Source organism: Bactrocera latifrons, unplaced genomic scaffold, assembly GCF_001853355.1.
Source record: "Bactrocera latifrons isolate USDA-ARS-PBARC rearing strain unplaced genomic scaffold, ASM185335v1 scaffold_58, whole genome shotgun sequence".
NCBI lineage: Eukaryota > Metazoa > Arthropoda > Insecta > Diptera > Tephritidae > Bactrocera > Bactrocera latifrons.
Window position 1 is genome coordinate 1465895 of NW_017537245.1, and position 8617 is coordinate 1474511.

Genomic DNA, 8617 nt, shown 5'->3' on the forward strand with positions numbered 1-8617 from the left:
CATACACATATTTATGCAATAAATCAGAAAATAAAGTCATACTTATAATTGACTGTATTAAATCTGAATTGTTTAATTGTTTAAAATACGAATATTTTCTTTGTGCGAGTTCATAAGAGCATTAAGGGACCCATACCCCTTACCCTTTCATGTTAGAATAATAGTGGCCGTGGTTAAAAATATGTAGCGGGAATAAGGTTATTAGTTGAGCTTTGATGAGTGAACTGATATCAATTTCAAATTTCTATCTCCACTGGGTTTAGCGTTATGATATAATTATATATAATATATGATTATAAGCAACATTGCGCCGTGGTGGTACCTTTTTAAAACACTGGTTAATATTGATTTTATATATTATATTATCTCTATTAATTTTCAATACAAATTATATGTATTAATTGCTTCTTAGTCTGTATACTGGAAAGTAAAAGAATCAAGTGGAATTTAAAATTGTGCTATATGGGAAGTAGGTGTGGTTGTTGTCTGATGTTACCCACTTTGGCAACGTGACATAAGAATATGAAAAGAATTTCATCTCAGCTCCCATAAATCTCTCTTATACCATCTTGGAGAAAAAATTAAATGTCTCTGGCATATTTACTTATTGATTTATTGCGTAGTTATTAACCAACTTCATTCATTTTCACACTGTCGGTAAGAGTTSCTATAAGAATTCGGTTTTAGCTTTAAAGGACACRCCCACTTTATCATTTTCCGTTCTTTGTTAAGGCAGTTTATAAGTTTTGCTTTAACTGCGTTTTGTGGGCGTGGCAGTGGTGCGTTTACGCCCATTTGCAAACTCCAACTTGGTCGTCTCCTCATCCTGATATTTATATGTATCTGTGCCCTAAAAAAAAATWAGGTGACATTTGAATTTAAACTGCGCGCGTCGAAGGATTTGAAGAATTACTTTTTTTTTAGGTTGGTAGTACTGTCAGTCACATTTATGTCAAATTTCAAAATATTCATTAGTGTTTGAGATACGTGCCGTTTTGTGAGCTGCTCGAAATTTGTTGAGCAAAGATGTGTATAAGAGACAGGTTTGGTTGACATAGCTATAGTAGTTTTCGAGATATGTACAAAAAAGTTAGTAGGGGCCGGGGCCACGCCCACTTTTCCAAAAAAATTACGTCCAAATATGCCCCTCCCTAGTGCGATCCTTTGTGCCAAATTTCATTTGAATATCTTTATTTACGGCTTAGTTATGACATTTTATAGGTTTTCGGTTTCCGCCATTTTGTGGGYGTGGCAGTGGGCCGATTTTGCCCATCTTCGAACGTAACCTTCTCATGGAGCCAAGAAATACGTGTACCAAGTTTCATCATGATATCTCAATTTTTACTCAAGTTACAGCTTGCACGGACGGACGGAAAAAAGGAAGGGCTAAGTTCGGGAGCAACCGAATATTTTGTACTCTTGCAACTTATAAGAATCAAAGCAAGAGAAATACCTTGAGGTGCAACCAGAGGATCGGAATCCAAACAAATCATATATACATACATCTACTGAGATCAAGTAGAAAGGTGAATTTTTAATTTATTTATAGGAGTTTTTTTCGAATCGGTAAATTTTTTTCTTCTGTAATTTGGTAGTACTGTTAGTGACATCTATGCTAAATTGCACGTCAAAATATTCGTTAGTAATTGAGATAAGCGTCGTTGTAGCTCTAAAAGTGAATTCTTTGATGTTTACTATGTCTGAATTTATTGAACAAAGAAGTGCGATATTGCACCATCTCATGCATTGTTTATTCGTGATCATTTCGCCACATAACTAATATCGTGCTGCAACTTCGTGTAACTTCTGGCTATTCAGCAAATTCACATGACCACTCCGAGGACACCGTTTTGACTCATTTTAGGATATAGAAGCTGAAACGAAGAAGCCTCTGATGGCCATTACGACGGAAGATTTTTCCAAGTGCTATGTATGATGGCTGGAAAATTCGTTGGCATAAGGCCATTACTTTGAAGGAGATGAAATSRATAAAGTTCACCTTTCAATTTAATAGCAGTAGTATATATACTATAGTATAACTCATTCCCTGACCATCATATTCGGCATAAAACTTGGTGGAATAATGGAAATCATTATAAGTAGTAAATGGGATTTGGGAGTAGTATTGAACCGGTTTTAACTATTTTTTCTGATACTACATATTCTTAACATGCCACATACCAAACATAATATGTTTCCAAGGCTTCGTTGCGGTACTTCACATACAATCGCCAATTATATGAAGTGTTAGCCGAATGTTCGAAAATCCTGGTATTAGTTATATCAGGGAAAGKTCATGCCTTTGCCCAATTTTATCCATTTAGGCACAAGCAAACGCTGTTCGGTAGTTTTCATTGAGATAACTCGCACTTTGACCGTTACATTCGCTGAGCTTCGAAAACCTTTATGTTAGGTATATGGCGGCTAAGGGAAATATTGGCCCAATTCAACCCACTTTTGAGACACAGGCATACTAGTATCAGGAAAGGATTCTCTCTCTGCATTCCAATTACAAAATTTATCTCACACAGTGACCCGATATTTTCGGTCGAAAGTCTACTATAAGAACTGGGGTCAACATAATCAGTATCAAGTGGATTGAACAGTTTTGGCCAGATGTGGACAGCGGATACACTGGCTAGGTCATGTCGTCCGAATGGACGAAAACGCTCCAGCCCTGAAAGTATAGTATTTGACGCAGTACCTACCGGGAGAATCAGAGGGAGACCTTCAGCCCGTTAGAGAGATCAGGTGGAGAAGAGTCTGGCTGCATTTGGTATCTCGAACTGGCGCCAAATTGCGAAAATAAAGAAGGAGAAGAGAGCAGATTTCTAGTGTCATATTTCCTTTTTTCGGTTATTCAGATGAATTTGCTGTCAGCGGAGAATGTAGTGATTTAAATTTTCCGAATTGAACGATCGTAACAGATGAGGAGACTAGCAATTGTTGGGATATTAAACGAATGGCTGTGTGGAACCACATATGTATATGATTCATGCTAAATTGCATTTTCGAATACGCATACACATATTTATGCAATAAAGCAGAAAATAAAGTCATACCTATAATTGACTGTATTAAATCTGAATTGTTTAATTGTTTAAAATTCGAATATTTTCTTTGTGCGAGTTCATAAGAGCATTAAGGGACCCATACCCCTTACCCTTTCATGTTAGAATAATAGTGGCCGTGGTAAAAATATGTAGAGGGAACAAGGTTATTAGTTGAGCTTTGATGAATGAACTGATATCAATTTCATATTTCTATCTCCGCTGGGTTTAGCGTTATGATATAATTATATACAATATACATATGATTATAAGCAACATTGCGCCGTGGTGGTACCTTTTTAAAACACTGGTTAATATTGATTTTATATATTATATTATCTCTATTAATTTTCAATATATTTCGTGAGTGGTATGAAACAAAACAGTTTTTTGGTAATCCAACATAAGTGTCCCTTATTTTTTGAGCATTCATTAAAGCTGATGCTGGAGACGCTGACTGAATTGTTGAATGCAATGAGTTGTCTTCTATATAGCAACCAACTATTCATTGCTGCTTTGTTGAGGCATCAGTATACGATTCATTTAGACTTTTGCGCTCTTTATATTTAATTATTTGCTCATCAATAAACACTTCATTTTCAACTTCCTCATTTTCGTCTCATTACGTCCAATTAATTTATCAATTAAATTTATTTCCACATTTTCTCCCTTCTTCTTTAAGAAATCAATTGATTCCTCAACGACTGTCTCCAAATTAGCTTCCTCTTCTCTCCTCAGCATCTGCAAAATCATGCCAATCGAATTCAAATATACGCTGTATTCTTTCTTCTCGCTTCTTCTTTTTCAATTATCCTCAAAATATATGTATAAAATTCAAATATTCAAATTCAAATTCTTTATTAAGTAGAAAAATATCACATTATAATGTATAAAATTCAAATAACGAAATTTTTACAGGGGAACGCCATAGAGCCATGACTAAAGACTTTGTCGTGCCTGAATTGGAGGATATCTATTTGGACCACTTTTGGTTGTAACACGATGGCGCTACACGTCATACAGCGAGCGAAACAACCAATTTTTAGAAGCACGCATTACCTCGTAACGTGGACCTGTGGCATGGTGTTCCAGATCGTGCGATTGAACACTAGTGGACTTTTGAGGGCCGTGCCCGAAATCATTTCTAAAAGATAATAACGACTTATATCTTTAAAATAAATATAAGTTCTTAGCCATAATATTAAATTATATATGCTTTTTTTCGTCTTGAAAAGCACATGCCCAAAATATATAGCTACAAGTTACTTTCCAAAGTAAACGCCATTTACATATCGACTCGTGCGTTAAAATCTGCTACCTTTAACGATTGTCCAGTGAGAATTTCATTCGTCAAATCGTCATTTCATCGATTGGAAGTGAAGTTATTGCGTTTTAGGTGTCGGTATATTTGTGTTATCGGTGCGAAAATGATCTTCGAACAAAGAGCCAACACCTTGTACAATACATTGTATTATAATCTTATGTACATATATATAAAAATGAATCGCAAAATGTGTTGGTAAGCGCATAACTCAAAAACGCCTGGACCAATTTTGCTAATTCTTTTTTTAAAATGTTCGTTGAGGCTCAAGGATGGTTTCTACGGCAAGAAAAAGTTGCCGGAAAACCCCTAAAATCAGCCTTTTTCTTTTTCCCATATAAACGTTATCTAACTAAAACGTAGAATCCATTTGATCTTTTTGCTATTATATAAAGTTCATATTAAATTAAGAGTACTCACTGTTGTGCAAACAATGTGGGTATTTCCCAATGTCCACTTTGCAGGGAATCCAATGAAGATGGTTTGTAAAAAAAAAAAAAAAAAACTGAGAATGTAAATTTTTAACTGACTTTTCCATACAATTTTTTTTTTTTTCAATTTTGTTGTTTTGTTTTCCAATTGATTTTATTGTAAATTCTTTGAAAATTATTAAGTGTCATAAATAAAGTCTCATAATAGTGTGAAAATAACACAAGAAAAAAGATTTATAATGTGTACAATTCCAACGAAGAAAACAATTGGTTATTTTAAACTATTCGCTTTGTTCTCAAATTAAAAAAAATCTAAAAACCTTTTACTTTACAAGTAAGTACGATTTACGCCTTTAAAGCGATCGGCTAATAAACTCGCGATATTATTTCTTTTGACTTACTTTAAAATGAATCAGTTTTCACGTCATTACATCAGACAAACACAAACAGCGTTACAAAAAGTGTTTTATTATATCCCTATTTTAAATCCAAAAAGCGTTAGTACGGCTTGAAGGTATTGACTCCAAGTCATATCAAATTAAAAAAAGTTGAATCAACAACAAACTATCAATGTCAGCGTTTTTTTTTTTTTGGATTTTCGGTCACCTACTCTAATGTGTTTGTTTTTGTCGTACCTATATCTTGTTTTGTACAGTGTTGAGTTACCTATGATAATTAATTATTGCATTTTAGATATGCCTCCTATTACACGAAGCAATTTAGGTAGAAGAACCCGAATTGCTGCAAACCAAGCTAATTACAAATCTTATAATGCGGCACAAGAACGTGACGTAAAAAATCTTTGTAGGCTTTAGACAGAACCTTAAAGGATCTACGAAGCAATCACAACCATTTTGGCAGTGATTTCACGATCAACACCAGCTGATGAACTCAATGCATGTCTAAAGTCCTCCAATTCGAGGAAACATGCCAAAGTACTTAATTTAAGCAAGAATATGCGCGTCGAGTTGTTAAATCACCAGTCTAGAAACATATTCTCTAAACAACTCATTGACATTGGTAATGGAAAATTTTCTATAGACATGTTAACTGGCTGCATTAACTTTCCTCAAAGCTTTTGTCAGTTAACTCGATCAAAAGATGAACTTATTCAAAAGGTGTTTCCAGATGTTTCTCTAAATTACAGAAATCATGATTGGTTGAGCGAACGAGCTATATTAGCTGCAATCAACATAGATGTAAATGAATTAAATTTAAAAATTCAAGAACAAATTACAGGTGAATYGAGGATATATAAATCAATTGATTCGGCTACTAACCAAAATGATGTAGTGAACTATCCACCAGAATTTTTAAACTCGTTGGATTTGCCACCTCACAATCTTCAATTAAAGGTTGGATCGGTAGTTTTAATGTTGCGAAATATCCAACCAACCAATTCTTTGCAACGGCACACGGTTAGCGATAAAAAAAAATTACTAAACAACGTGATAGAAGCAACTATCCTAAAAGCAAAGTATTAAGGAGAAGACGTTTTCATACCGCGCATCCCAATGATTCCGACTGATGTGCCATTTGACTTTAAACGGCTGCAGTTTCCAGTTCGGCTTGCTTTTGCAATGACCATAAACAAGTCCCAGGGACAATCGTTAAGTGTTTGTGGTATTAATCTGGAAAACCCATGTTTCTCACATGGTCAATTGTATGTTGCCTGTTTCCGTGTTGGAAAACCATCAGATTTGTTTGTCCATGCGCCAGGTAATTAAACAAAGAACATCGTATATCACAAAGCACTACAATGAAAATAAAACTGATTTTTGTGAATAATTATGATTCACATGATTAACAATAAAATTATTATTTATTTTTAAATGCTTATATATGTTTTATTTAATTATATTTCTTATTCACAACGCCCTATCACCACGGTGATGTATCTGTTCAAGAGAATTTTTTGCCCCGACTATAAAATATGTAGGAACAAAAAAATGTCACATTACAAATCTTTTTGACAAGATTTTACTACTATTTAATTACGCAGTACGAAGTCTGGCATGCACAAGTCTGACGTGGCGTGTTCACGAATTGGAAAACCATTTTCTCTGTACATTTACGCACCGGATCAAGCTGCGTTACATTGAAAAAAATTTAGAGAGGTCGAAAATAAATGATTTTTAAAACCTTTTCCTGACGCCTGCGGAGTCAGCTAGTAATATTATAATAATTTGTGTAAATATTTTTTTGTACTTCGAACACTCGCAATCCGTTTCCGACTTTCAAAGTTGGCGGAAATCTAAAACTGATGAAAATATCACTCGAATCAATCATTTCATCTGTRTTTTAAYARTTGATTAACAAAATGTATRCGCTGCTCTTTGTRCTTKYTGCAAATWATTTCAACTTTTCCGTTACGAAAGCCGGTGGTCCCGAAGTCAACCCATCGATCAATTGGGTTGTATCGAATAGCCAACAATATGAGGCCTTTTATGGCATACCGTTTGCTAAACCACCGATCGGTGAATTGCGATTTAAGGTAAGAAAATATGGGAGAATATGGAGAATATAAAGTTTAATAGCAAATATCCTATTTTATTTATATAATAGCACCCTATACCAGTTGAACCATGGAAGGACAAACTTATGGTCAAAGAACCGAGAACTGAATGCATTCAATATAACCCAATTCCACACATACCTATGATTAGTGGTGAAGAGGACTGCCTTTACTTGAATTTGTATCGCCCTAAAGTATAAAGACGTTGAGAAATATTTGCTACATTTATTTTACCTCACTGTATTTTTGTCAATTTTAGAAAGCGTCTACTGAGAAGCTACCCATTTTGTTCTACATACACGGTGGAGGCTTTTTTTCGGGCACTCCAAGTCCCGCAGTGAATGGTCCTGAATATTTTATGGAAACTAATGAGGTTATATTGGTATTAGCCGCATATCGCTTAGGTCAATTTGGTGGGTATTTACTAAAATTTTCAAGCTTCCTTAAAAGGAATCTATGTGATAAATAATGAAAATTGTGAAATTATTGATGTCTGTAGGTTTTCTTAGTACCGGTGATGAGCATATGACTGGTAATTTTGGACTTAAGGACCAGAACATGGCGCTTAAATGGGTACAAAAATATATTGCTGTCTTCAACGGTGATCCTTCGCGTGTTACTATTTTTGGCCATAGTGCTGGCAGTTTTTCTTCGCATTTCCACATGTTAAGCCCGGCTTCAAAAGGTACTTATGTWTAAGGGTCRCGTACWCAAACCACTGTGCTCGACAAATTTAATGTAAAATTCTGCACTGCCTAAAGCTTTTTTTTTTAAATGTGTTAAATAACTCTTTACTAATCAAAAACACAACCCTCTCTAGGTTTGTTTCGCAATGCTGTATTAATGAGCGGCCATGCAAATTGCCCGCTCTTAAGACAAATCAATCAAAAGTCTCAGGTCATTCAATTAGCTAAGTCTGTTGGAATTAAAAATGCTAACGAAATGTCCTCAAGTGAACTAGCTGACGCTCTACGTAATGTGCCAGCAACGGACCTGTTAAAGGCAGGTGTTGATCTCAAAGTATGGAGTGTGTACCCTTTTGGTACTTTTCGTCCCACCATTGAACAAGAATCATGGCCGGAACCTTTCCTAACCGAAGATATATTCAAATTAATCGGAAGTCCAAAAATGCCTAAAACTGTGCCATGGATTGGTGGTTATACCTCGTCAATTGGTGAAGGCACGGTCATTGCGCTAAGATTATCTACGGATCCGGAATTACAAGCTCACTTCAATAAGAACTTTAATGATTTGTTTAAATTAGTGATGGAACTGAATGACACAGCATATCCGCAAAGAG

The 8617-nt window shown here is 35.1% G+C and overlaps 1 protein-coding gene and 1 long non-coding RNA gene across 4 annotated transcripts in view; both read left to right on the forward strand.

The window, feature by feature from the left end:
• LOC108974693 (cholinesterase 1-like) overlaps positions 1-8617 on the forward strand; it is a 28143-nt gene that overhangs the window by 3349 nt on the left and 16177 nt on the right. The window lies entirely within an intron of this gene.
• On the forward strand, positions 4962-6313 carry LOC108974695. 2 transcript variants are annotated; one of them, XR_001993814.1, is made up of 4 exons: positions 4962-5136; positions 5496-5822; positions 5878-6041; positions 6096-6313. It is a non-coding gene; the product is annotated as an uncharacterized LOC108974695 (long non-coding RNA). The 2 variants fall into 2 exon arrangements; XR_001993813.1 differs by having other exon boundaries at positions 5878-6313.